This window comes from Fulmarus glacialis, unplaced genomic scaffold (assembly GCF_000690835.1).
Source record: "Fulmarus glacialis isolate BGI_N327 unplaced genomic scaffold, ASM69083v1 scaffold23084, whole genome shotgun sequence".
Taxonomy (NCBI): Eukaryota; Metazoa; Chordata; class Aves; order Procellariiformes; family Procellariidae; genus Fulmarus; species Fulmarus glacialis.
This window is the reverse complement of record NW_009206436.1, coordinates 16,672-30,305: the sequence shown is the minus strand read 5'-3', so window position 1 is coordinate 30,305 and position 13,634 is coordinate 16,672. Positions and strand designations below refer to the sequence as shown.

The 13,634-nt window shown below is 41.1% G+C and overlaps 1 protein-coding gene across 1 annotated transcript in view; it reads right to left on the bottom strand.

The window, feature by feature from the left end:
* Positions 1 to 13,634, bottom strand: part of SLAIN1 (SLAIN motif family, member 1) — a gene marked incomplete at its 3' end in the record, with an annotated part of 42,729 nt that overhangs the window by 15,544 nt on the left and 13,551 nt on the right. The window contains exon 2 of the mRNA XM_009575751.1: positions 1,859 to 2,008. The remainder of the gene's footprint in view (positions 1 to 1,858; positions 2,009 to 13,634) is intronic.

The window sequence follows — 13,634 nt, the reverse complement described above, 5'->3', positions numbered from 1 at the left end:
TATCTGCCCTTTATGTTACAGTAGTTTAAAATATTTTCTGTGTAACAGATAAAAACTTTCAGAAGTGTAGCGCAATTCACTAACAATTAGCAAAGGGCTTTGGTACTCGTGAGAAGTAGTAAGTGTAGTAATGGATCATGAACTCCCCCGCTTCTTCCCAAAATAGCATCACATAGCCCAGACAATGAAGAATTTACCCAATACAATTCTGATACAGCTCAGATTAGTTAGCGTAGTCTAAACACATCTGCATTTGAATCCTTCTTGTGGGACTGTGGTTCTCCCTACTCTCTTCTGAAAAGCAAGTGTGTACGTGTCACCAACTTCTGCTCAGTATTCGAATTCCATATCAGAGCCACTTACCTACATTTCACTGTTGTTTTGGGGTTTTTTTCCAATTGTTTATAATCATCAGATAAATCAATGACAACAATAATTAAGACTGAGCATTATGCAACAACAGAGAAAGCATTGCCTCCTTCAGAGAGGGCTCTGGATTGTACCTTTTCCCTGCATGATAGCAAAATATAAACTAAGTTGCAATTAGTTGCATGAGCCAGTTGTTGCCCAGCTTTAAAGAAAAATTCTTCAAATAAAACAGTAAATCACTTTCTAATATCCTCTGGACCACCAGAGGCCCACAGCCTGCAGGGCGAGAACCGCTGTGACGATGGCTCATCAGCTGTGCTCGTATCACAGATGTGTTTGCATCCTCCAGCACTGCTCAAAACAGCCATCTAAAATCCATCCTAAATTCAGCTGTTCTCTAATAATACCTTTGACAGAAAAGGACACACAGGGGATCACTTTGCTTTGGAAGAATTGTAAGGGGTAAACGTGTTTGCTTTTTCAAATTTGCAAGTTACAATGGTCTTCTAGGTTTTGCAGAGGTAGTAACAGCTGTGTCCTTTTGGAGCAGCAGTGGGAAGCTAGACAAGATACCTGAGGGTATCTCAAATAGCATGAGATGCCTTCATTTAGGAACCAAACTACATCCCATTGAATAGGGGAGCTTAGACGTCTCGCTCACACAGACGCCTACACCAGGCGTTCAGTCTGCAGCTGTATCTCACCCACAGCGCCTATATCCCTTACAGGGCTTTCTGCACTGATTTCACGTGTTGTACAGAAAATTGCGCACAGATCAGTGTGACACTGATACTAATTTCCTTAGACCACACCTGCTCCCGCCAGCAATAAAATGTTAATGCCTCTTCCCCAGAAGATTATTTTCTCCACCGCCACTGCACCTTAAGAGAAGTCACAGGTATAAATTGACTCCTGATACCTGTAGCGAAGAAGGAAAAATGCAACTCCTTGCAATTTACAGCCCATAGAAAGTTTGTATTTTCCCTAAAACTCCCGTGTCCCCTGAAAATCAGTGGCAAACATAGAATAAATCTTGGATAGTAGCAGCAATGCCAGCTTGAAAACAGCCATGATTCTGCCGGCTATTTTTACAGTAGGTAAGTTCTCCCTGCAACTTCATTACACAGCTGCACGAATGTTTCTGTAGACATAAGGAAGGGGCGCAGTGGGGCAGAAATGAGCAGTAAAGGGCCGACAAAGCGGGGGACTGTTTAAGCTGACGCAGTTGCAACTATACTCTCAGGTAAAACGTTATTGAGAAATAGGCTCTGTTTACTAGCATCACCTTCCTGTAACATGCTGTGTAAACACAGAAGATAACCTACACTACTAGTTAATTGCCAAATTCTAGGTCATTTAAAAAAAAATCTCCGAGATCAGAGTTTATATACAGTCATCTGAACAGTGTATTGCTGTTAAATGCTAGCAAGATTAGATTAAATTAAGCAACTTTGTAAGGACTGTAAATCAATAAAAAGATAAGCATTACCTGTCCGTTCAGGTGTTAGTATTGCTTTACTGGAGGTTTTAGAGAAGCTGGGACTATTAAAGCCATTGGTATATGGGGTGAGTCTCGCAACAGGACTATAGGGAAAAGCCAAGGAGACAGGTGTAGAGAAGAGGTTCCGCCATCGGCTAGCTGTTACAGATGCAAGGGAGGAGGGGAAAAAAAAGATTTACAGTTATAAATAGAATAGTGCTGTTAGAGAGAAAAATCATCTCATCTTAATTTGCTCATTATACATTTTTTACTTATGGCAAAAGGAAAATAATGGTTAAAGTTCAGCAGCAAAACAGAGGATCAGTACAGCCTTCTACATCTAAAAGTCTGCCCCAAAAAGTTTTCTAGCAAATATGTCTTGTTTACCATTTTCTATGTATACACCATCTTGGTATATATTTATTACATATATCATTGTGTGCCAACACACAAAAGAATAGAGAAAGTAAAAACCACTACAGTTAATAGAGAAATTTGTAGTGCTCTTCAAGGAATTGTTCATGGCAACCAATCATCACACAATTGAATTAGCAGTTAAATTATCAGTTATGAGAGTTCAGAGACACAGCAGTAAAAGACACTTAACCATCAAGTGCTAAAACCAACTGTAATCCCATAGCAAGCTTTTAGGCTAGCATATTTTTCCTTCTTTTTACGCCATCAAATTCCTGATTACATAAACATGACATTTTTTTCATTGTTTTTTTGAGGATCAACCAAATAATAGAACAGAGCACCTCTTTTTCTACACATTGCTTACAAGCTTGCAAGGCTGGTCTGCAGTAACACCACAGAGAGCTCAGAGTAGGCAAAAAAGCTAAAGGCTTATTTAATTTACATTTTCTTAGCTCATCCAGTAAAATATGAATACAACTGTCCTTTAGTTTGCCTATTTTTTAACATGTGTTCAAAAGGTAAAATAAACAATACCTACACACTCTTCAGAAAATAAATAAATAGTAGAGATAAAGTTGTTTTAAGCAGAAGGAAAAGGCAAAATTTAAAAAATGTAAATTTCAGAGAACCCATTCAGATACAAGCAAAGTTTGTACAGGTGAAAAACAAATGATACTATCGCATGTTTATTTGTGACAGGATCTATTTTGTCCTGACAGATGTTATGTACAGTGATACAAGGGAGGGAACTAGGAACATACCTATACCTAGCTTAGAAATCAATAGCATAATCTTGATGTTTAGCAGGTGTACTTTGCTGTGTCAGGTGCCACAAACCAGTTTTCAAAACTAGAAGGGACTAAAAGCCCTCAAAAGCTATTCTCCATTACGCGGCTAATAAATACCACAAATCTCCCACGTTATTTGGACCTGTTGATCCAGTCCTTTTAAACACAGATACTCAAATAGTATTGAAGCCCTCTCTATTCTAAAACCTCACTGTCAACAAAATGATTTAGCAGGAGATATGAACTTTATTCTTCCTTCTTGTTAACATCAACACCGAGCAGCCGTGGGAACAGCAGGGAAGTGTATCTCGGTGGTGGGCTGTCAATCTCATCCTCGCAACCTTTTGGAGCCATCGGTTTGTCGTCGGTCCAAAAGATGCTATTTCCCCCCTTTTTCCTTGTGCTTTGCCCCACTCAAAGGTACTCCTGGGTTTGTAAGAAACAACCAGCCTTTACTACCCTTCCCACTTTGCTACTAAGGTTGGAGCGAAGGTTCCAGCACGGGCACAAAGCAGTCTGCCGGGGAAGGGGAGTACCTGCAAGGCTCAGTCTCTGTGGGAGGGAGCTAAGCTACAGAGCAGTAAGACATAAAAATGCAAACTGTGATCTTTGCTGTCCCCTCAACACAGAATTACTGCAATTCCCTCATTTTTCATGATTCTAGTTCCTTCAAACTTAAAGAAATCTAAAGGTCTGAGATCTTAACTAGGAGCAGCATCAGCACCACTTCTGGGAAATTGCTCGATGCCAAGCAACACGACACAGACTTCCAGGGAGGGCTATTTGTCCTTAACGTTCACTAACCTGATCAGTTCAAGTCAAGTATGCAAGCATTCCAGGACAAAAAGGAGAGCAAACGCAGATGGACACAACTCTACAAACTAATAATCAACACAGATCCCTGCGGATGAGATTAACTCACATGGAGTTAATAACTGCAAATTGATTTGAGGCATTCATTGAAAGAAATACACGTGATAGAGTAGATCTCAGTATCACATCCCCAGCTAATGGTTGTCACCTCCACTAGAAACCATCAGTAAGGAGCAAGGGATGACAGTTCCTAGCGATTTTATTTTTCTGCCTAACACCAGACCCTGTTTTGTAGCAGCCTGATCATTTGCCAGGCCAATTAGCTGCCAGCGTGTTCTCACCCCCAGATGTGGTCAACCGTACAGCACAAATAAACATCATTCATTACTCTCTACAATAACTGCTGTGAGCTGGCCCACTAAGCACAAAGCAACAGTTATCCTGACTATGAAAGCAAGAACCCACACGAAGAATATAATTAGTATTTATGGCAAACCAGATTCCAAACTCCTCTTTCAAATAGTATGTGTTCTCAAGGAAAGATGGATGAAGAAGCCAGGAAACTCTATCTACATTAATCTCTTTATATACTAAATCTCTAGATGTACCAATCTAAAATATCCCCATTTCTAGAACTTTTGCCACCGTGTCTAAAGTAAAACTTCATAGTGTTTAAGCGTCAGCAAAGGATTGACACTTTTTAGGCATACAATTAACTCCATTGTTTAGGATCAAATATAGAAAAATGTTTTCACTAGGTTTCAAATGGAAATATCAAAGTACATATTGAGTACTTCTGCAGTATTAACAAAGACAGCAAAATTAGACTTACTGAAGTCTTGTGCTAATGCCAAAAACATAAAAAGGTATGTAGGAAGCAAGTGCTTAAAAGCAAGGTATCTCTCTCAGGAGTAAAGTGCACAGTCCTGCATAGGAAGCGGACGTGTTCTGTTAATCACTGGAGAAATTCAAGAGTGCTAGAGGGGAATTCAAAACCCTCTCCTTACTGTAGGTAAGAATACCTAAATCAGCTAAGAGGCATCACCTCAGTGAGGCGTATCGAATATCTCCCTCCCAAAGACAGGTATTTAACCGTCGCTTTCGGTCCCTGTAGAACGGTGATTCAGAATCTGAAAAGTCCTGCAGTTAGAGCTATGTCTGGGAACAGAGAAGTGGCTAGCGTGTTTGAAAAGGAGGAAGAGGAGACGAAGGTAGTCCCACTACTCGCTCAACAGTGCCACCGTTGGGACAGTTGCTCAAGAAGCAGGAAATGTGGGCTTCTACTACTCACCAGCCTGAAGTGATTTACTCGGGGCCCTGGAAGACCCAGAGCTCCTCTAAGAACGTGAAGCAGTCTGAGGTAGAAGAAAGGTGCTAGATACTCAACTGCAACCAACTGTGGTGCCACCACGTAGGAACAGATCTTCAGGTAGCTAAGTTTTCAAAGCAATGTCCAAGTAGATACTGCCTTTAAAGTACCTCAGTAGCTTCCAAACACATGGACCTTAGAAGTACGTACAGTCCTTGGGTCTACTTCACAGGGTGAGGCGTTCAGCTTCTGTGCTCAAAAGAGAAGGACTGTAACATCTTCCAGGGTTTATTTGAACTCAATGCTTCAAAGCTTTCCTTTGCAATTACAAGTCCTAAAAACTTACTCTTTTGAAAAATTTGCATTTTTATTAGTTACAAGATTACAAGTTCAGGGCCCAAGACAGCAATGTTTCCAGCTCTAGTAACTGTAAGAGTATTAAGTTGTACCTGTAAAACTGGCAGTTGGTCTGGGGCATGTACATATTTCCATCTTGCTGAATGCTACTGTACAGTGAACATCTTGACTTTTCAAGCAGCGCACTCCTTGTTCCAGTCTCCCACAGCCATCAGCCGTTGTCATCTCAACAGCTTGTTCCAGCACGTACGGTTTCCTAACCACAGCGGAAGCTCCCTCAGCCATCCAGCTAGTGGTAGTAACTTTGCCATCAGCACAGAGCTACACTTCATATGTTTAACACACATTTTCAGTCACATTGAATCTGTTATTGGCTGAAACCATTTCCCTGCACTTCCACATCCAGCTCACAAAATGCTCTTGGGGCTGGTTTGCTCTTTCTGTCCCTTGATTTCTTGGTCAAGAGAGCTAAAGCACCCTCTTCCCCAGCTGCAGTGATAAGAGAGAGAAACCCCCTAAGTGCAGACTGTACAAGGGGACTCCTTTCAAGAGTCAGTAAATAGGGGTCTCTAAAATACAATTCAGTGTACATCCTTACCCTTGAACCTCCATAATTAGACTACAACAACTGAACAAATATATGCCAACATTTTTCTTTGGTTTTGGTTTTCTACACTAAATTCTATGGCTTCTCAAGCTCTTAACATAGGTCAGCTAGTGAGAAACTACATAGCAATGAAATGCCTTCATTTGATTGTCTTTTGCAAGAATGTAATTTCTCTACAAAATTCTAGGTTTTCACAGTGGTTTTAATAGTCAATACACAGGATTGCCATGTACAATAAAAAAGAGGTTAAATACTTGTCTTGTGCTACTTAAAATAATAAAAAGCAATCAAGCTCAGCTTCAAACGTCTAACGGCCGTTATAGTTTGGACACAGAGTGATAGATTAGGAGGGGCTGAGAAAATTATATAGACTCTAACCACCATTCTCTGACCCAGCTCTGTCATAAAAATTATTTTACGATACCAAAGTATTCAAAAGATTAGAAATGAAATGGAACTGAGAGGTATGAGCAGAGGTCCAAAAGCAAATTTTCAGAGCAGAGGTAATAGCCAAACTTGGCTTCCCAGCATCCCTTTTTTGAGAAATTGGACAAATATTATGCTGAAGTATCAAGCCCTAGGCATGACCTAGGGCCCAAATGTCTGTTCTCTCCCCAGCCCCCATACTCAGCAAGTGCCATTTTATGAAAACTGCCAGTCTGATGCATTTTCATTCCATTTGGTGGATTCTTAACCAGAACCCATGAGCATACAAGCTCCCACATTTCGGCTACTTTGAAATAAGATATATATTTCTGAGCAGAAGACTCATTCTCCTGTATTACAACATAAGATAACCTGAAACAAAGTATATAGCCCCAGATTCTTCTGCCAAACTATTCGCATTTCATTCATTAAGGAGAGGGTTTACCCCAGCTAATTTTAGGAGCCTTCAAATAAGGAATTAGGAGCCTTCCAAAACAAGGAATTCTTACCAAAGGGCACTGTGAATGCAAAAATTTACATGGGGAGACTACAGAAATTCACAGAAGAGGAATCCGAAGGTTAATAAATTCCATCTAAATCAGAGTTCACATTTGGTTCAGTCAGTCTGAATTGGAAATACATCTGGGAGGGTCTCGGGGCAGGCACGTATGCTATTTCCCTGTATTCTTACTTTCTTCCAGGATCTATTTATGACACTTTTGGATGCAGGATCGTGTGTCACCCACACACAATAAAGATGTTCTTATGTATAGACATTGATGGCTGACCTAGGGATGCAATACACTCCAAAGAGAAAGGACGGGGCACGATTCGCCTCACCTCCACTTTAAAAGGACATGAGCTGTGCCTGTCTGCCTACAAAGGCAGCCTAGTGTGACTGGCTCGGATACAGATCTCTGCATATATTCAAACGAACTCACTGTGACAACATTCATTGCAGGGAACAATAAACAGAACTTAAAAACAGATTTCAGACACTGCATTCAGTTTTCCCTTTTTCTAAGCAATTGAAAAAGATGACTCTTTTGCAGTGCTAGAGCATTGCAATGCTTGCATCATCCTACTGAAACAGCTGTAGATATCCGATTAAAGTTGTTGAACATCTTTCTCGGCTGCAGTTCCAGTTGAAAGGGGAACCCTTGCTACCTTCCTACAGGCTAACACTTTACCCCAGTCCTCCCCATGCCATCCTCTCAGCTGTACTGGTACACTGTACCAGCAAGTACAACTGTCCTTGCAAGACTTCATGCTAAATCAGATCAATTATCCAATCTGTATTAAAAAGACTTTTTTGTTAATTAATTTTTTTAAACAAGGAAGAGTTCCTCAATCCCCTTTACCAGGAAGATGGAGCCCAGTTGTACCAGGGCATTTAAGGGAGCAGCAAGAAGGTGGGGTTGCTGAAGCCAACGTTGCTTCCAAAAGAAACGCTTGTCAGAGAACAGCCTCCACGATGTGTGTAAAGGCAGGTGAGATGAACTCAATGTCTGACGCTGATTGTTTGCTTACATACACAGTGCAGAGCAAAACAGCAGCACTATCATCGTATTTTAACAATTAGCAACAAAAAAGGGAACAAAATGGTAACTGCCTTACAATGTCACTCAAAGGGTAAAGATCTATCACCATGATGTGCAGACAATGCACATAAGGCCACATCTTCCTCCAACTCTTGCTATGCCAGCTGGATAGACCTCCTGCCTCCACCGGTTCTGGCTGTAAATCATCAGGTCTCTGGTCAGGCTCACCCTGCATGTACTGACTGAAATGGGCAAGGAAGCCATCATCTAATCATCTCAGCTAGTAGATCTGAAGGGGCAGCAATTCCTGTAGGCACAGATGAAGTTAGAACAGGACATATATCCCTGCCAAAGAGAAAGCAGGTTACATTCCCATGTAAAGGGATGAGAGAAAGACTCAACCACAGCAATCTTAAGATCATCTTATTCCAAATGTAATGGATCCACAAGAGACTTTTAGGTTTGTTTATACGATACAGCAGAGCAGGGTGTTCAAGAGCCCTGAAGAAGCTCTGAGGAGGCTGGTGCATCTACCTAGAGAAAGGTAGGACTATGGCAAGAAACTAACATCTCTTCCACAATCACCATACCTTCACTAGCAGCTAGCCGCACCCAGTCTGGTGGGTATAACTAATCTGGTCTCAAATAGTTCAAATAACCTTGCAGAAAGCTCCACACCATATTAATTTATGAGTGGTGGCTTCACTCCTCTAACATGAAACAGGTGTCTTCACACAGACATTGCTATTGCTGTCTCTGGCATGACAAAGCATAGATTTAAGCAGAGCTGTGTGTCCGAAGTCATGACACCTATACCACTTTAACGTCATTTAAGCATCGTGATCAACGTGAATCGCATTTTACTCACTGCCTCTTAATCCAAAGGGGAAACATTTTTGTTGGCACAATTTGTGAAATAGTTTACATTTTCTTTATAAAACACAGGTCTATCATTGATTACACACACTCTAACGTCACTGTTGTGAAAGAGACATTCATTTTCTCTAACGTCATCATAAGCAAAACCTGACCTCTCACACTCATTGCACAAGCATTCTGAAACTCATCCCAACCTTATTTTCCTTCCTGAATTCATTATCTTTGGTAACTGCTTTGTCTGTACTTCAGTGACAGTGTGATACAGCAAAATCCCACAGAGTACTATGGGACGCATATTTTGCAATCACTCAGCACTGGTTTAAATGCTCCGTTCGCTACAATACTCTACAAATAGTAAAACCAACTAAATTTCGAATGGAAAAAAACATCTTTTTGTCTTTTTCTTTAAATGCTGGCTCTCAGGTCTGAAATATTTCCCAGGTCTGAGAAATAGTGTGCCTGGGTCTCGGGACATCTCTTCACTGCCTACTGCTTGCAGAGCCCTGGCAACCTTTGTCTGCCATGTAACTCACACCTTATCAATCCAGTGAACATTTGCTCCACAGACCAATATGACATATTCTCTCTCGGTCTGAAGGAGTCAAGAGAATGTCTGCAGATAAGCAGCAGTGAGGAGTACGCAGCTGCAGGAGTCAGCTCCGCAGCCTCCATAATTCAACACTCGCAGCATCCCCATCAGAGATGCTTGCCCAGGATGCAGCTCTCGCACAGTAAAGCATTGGTGACCAGCAGTTTGGTAACTACTGTGCTAGATTATTAACACCACAGTTCTCTGGAGCACAGCATTATCAAAAATACAAGGAGGATGTAAATCTGTTTTCTGACTCAAAACTGCCACGCTGTCATAATCTCTCGGAGAGGTGCCTTTAACTCTAATGGGATCAACAATATATGCTTGTGGAGGGGGATGGACGTGCAGTCTTGGCAACCCCACCTGAAATCAGGTTGTTTCTATGGTTTGTATTTTACAGTTGTCCCTGGGCAAAGGTCATATACAGCTGTAGAGAGCTGACCGGAATATATGGAGTTAGTATTTCCTATTTCTGTATAAAATGTGTTATGTCACTAATTTTCAGGTCTGCTGTAAAGAAACAAATAAAGTTCAAAGTCTAAAGCCAATCTAATCAAGATATTCAACAAAAATGCTAATTAAACTGCCTTAACCAGGAGAGGGGGCAGAAATTCCTTGCGCCCCAGAAGCAGCACTTGGTGTCCCAGTACCAACGCACAAGGATGGGTCATTCCACTTTGAGATGGAGAGTAGTTACCAGAGTTCCTGTTTTGAAAGAATCTGCAAACCACTTTACAGAAAGGATCTGGGAAGCTGTAGCTCTACAAACCTTCCTGGGCACGTCTCCCAGGGTGTGCTGAGCCCACTAACTCAACACCCTTGCTAGCCGAGATTCCGGATCAATGAAGAGAGAAACCTAGTATCATATATAAGCTTAATAATGCATGTTGGGGTGGGAGGTTAGCTTGTAATACAGGCCCAGGATCATAAATCTGTGCACTTCAGCACTTCATCATCCTACAAAGCATCTGGTAGTAAAGTTGACTTAGAGAAATCTGGCCTGCCGCTTCTTTGGACATGGTTATCTATTATTCAGGAGCAGGCTTTCAAGCTACTAATCCATCTGGTACACATACTGCGTATGTGACTCTTGTTACAGGTCCTCCTCTTCACCAGCCACAGAGCTCTGTCCCTTGGGGCTACCCTTATGTGTGGAGTTTGCCTCAGCATCCAAAGGGAAGGAGAAGCAGTTTCATCTCCCCTATTCACACGAGGGCTGCATCTACCCTTGTACAAGTCATGTAGGCGCAGTGACCATCTTTTTCAGTTGCAGTAAAAGCTGGTAACGGTAAATTCGTTTTTTGGACTGTTCTCTCTCAGATGACTCCTTGAACTAGTACTTACGATGATGCTTTTCTTGGGCATCTCTCTTGCAGCTCAAAGATACTTGTTTCTCCAAACCAGTCTACTCCACACAACCACTCAATTCTTTGAATTACTTAATAAAGACCAAGTAAGCCTGTTGGTGCAGGGGTATTTTGCCAATACAGTGTAGTAGGACCTGTAAATGACTCTTACACCACTGAGGAAAGTTGTTCTTTCTGTCAACGCTCTACAAGCATTGCCATGAACTAATATCAATACAAGGAAAACTTTCCAGAAGAAACATATATATACACACCAGGGACTTCTGCCAAAGCAGGTCATGGATTCACATCTTTTCACATTTTTGATGAACAAAACCATGATGCATTCAGGTCTCCACCACAGACCTGACGTTCCCGACCCTTGTACAACAGCAAGAATACCATGTTTATCTCTAACGTGCGTCGGAAGAACCCCGTGGCATCTAGGCAAGCTTTGCAAAATCCTCCTCAAGCAAAATCTCTGACTGTGGGGAATCAAGCTCCAGAGTTTTAAACAGTTTGTACTGATCACTGCCAGCCAAATCAAAAGCCTGAACTTACTGTATTTTCAGTCATGTGGGAACCAATAAATGCTGAATCCCAGCTTATCATATTTTTAACCTCAAATATAAAGCAGAAGACTCCTCTCAAAGTTATTTGACATTCATCCCAAAAAGCATACAATTAGTAGGCGAAACACCTTAAGGAACTAAGATAAGGACAATGTCCAAGATAAGGACAAACCACCAAGAAGTCAGTTAAAGACTTCCAGTTACTTCAATAGGTTTGGGATCAACATAGTCTTTTTCCTATTACATTTCTACTACTATAAGTTTTCTACTACTTCTGTTTAGTACATGAAATGTAACTACAAAAGATCTTTTTTTTTTAATACTATTTGTTTAGTTACCTCCCCTTCAACCATAAGACTGGAGACACTTCACTTGATTCTTGTCTCAGGTTAATTTTACAGTGGTGGAAGGCCTGCTTTCAACAGAATTAATTCCAGTTTACCACAGCATAGGTAAAGGCTGGAAATTAATTTTGTTTGATGACTAAAAATTCTTACAACAGCTATGGTATGGAAGCCAATCTGAATTTTAACCACACAGCATGTCCTTCGTCTTTAATAAAATCTTTGGTCCATGTTCACCTCAACTAGTTTTCAATGTTCAAATTTGACCTCCAGACCTACCTAACCAACTATGCTCCTCTCTGTCCGTCCCCATCACTGGAGGAAGACAGATCTCACGCTCTGGAGATGTCTCTGTTTTTCACCTAGTCCCTGATTTCAAGCCTGAAGTTTAAGATGGCTTAAACAAAGTAGTATGAACCTCATCTTGAAAGCACTTATAGCATGTTTAACACACAGAAACAGAGACATATATAGTAGCTAAAGAAGATGTGACCTGAAAGTTGAAATATGAAGAGTATCATGACATTCAAGTTGGATCCAAGTGACAGCTATACCGATGTATATTATCCATGCTGCACTGCACTGCAGCGTGTGGATGTGTTGGAACTAGGCTGTTTGGCATGCCTCTGCGCGGTGTAGACAGGTTGTATGCATTGACAGGATCAACTCTTAGGGTCTGCTTATGTTTTGGTAACACAACAAGGAGGGGTGAGGTCTTCTGTGTGCCTGTATGTGCTCTGTATACAAGCGTACCCTTCGAACTGAGAGGCTTTTATCTTGTCAGCAATCTGCTTTCTACATAGCAGAAAATTACAGGTCTTGTGTATTTTCTTAACTTCAATCTGAGAGGGAGGCCTGTTTTCAAAACCAGTTAACCTAATAGGGCTTTTTTGTGCAGAAATAAATCTCTCTAATCTCTTGCAACTGCACATTATACGTCTCCAGTTCAATCAGCCAAAAGCAGTTTTAAAACCCCAATGATAGCAGTGCATCCACTCCTTTGGAAATGCTGTTTTCATCCCTTAGAGAACAACAGCTGCTTTGTGATCTCTTGAGTCTTTGCGTCTTTGTACTGGTAGGTCTAAGATCGTCAACACCATCGTATTTATCTTCCTGTGCATTCAGTACAGAAGCTGAGTCATTGCAATCACAGCAGTCCCACAGAACTCTGCTGGACAGCCTCCCCTTCTGCAGCTTTGGTCTCAGGAGTTGAATAAAAGACTGGAGGAGATAGTAGTAAAACTGCCGTTCCAGAAAAAGAAATTAAAATAAGGTCACATCAACTAAAATTCTTCACAAATATGTAATAATTAGGGCAAACATTCAACCACAGTGTAAACAATTTTTTTAAAAAAAAAAAAAATGTTGAAAGGATTATTTTAGGGAATAAACCAGATTTTTTTATATAGATTTCAAGAAGGGCTCAGCTGTCATTCACAAAATGGAGGAAGATGAAAGGCGCCTTTCACTCTAAGTTCAGCTTAGGGGGTTCCTCTAGGTTAAGCAAGGCCGCTTAACCCTTCTCTGCTTGATTTAAAGAACAGGTATTAGTTCAACTCCCCTCTCAGATCAGAGCTCAGCTACTACACATGGTGCTCTCATGCTCTTCTGCTAAAGATGTCCTATTCCTTTAGTCTACCCATTGGACTAGAAGTAAAACAAAAAAAGACTATTATCTAGTGGTTAGTGCACTACTTCAGAGAAAGTAGCTGGGGTTTTGATCCAGTTAATAAAAGAGAACTTCATTTCCACATGCCACGCAGGATATATAACAGTTCTTCTAAGTGGACATGT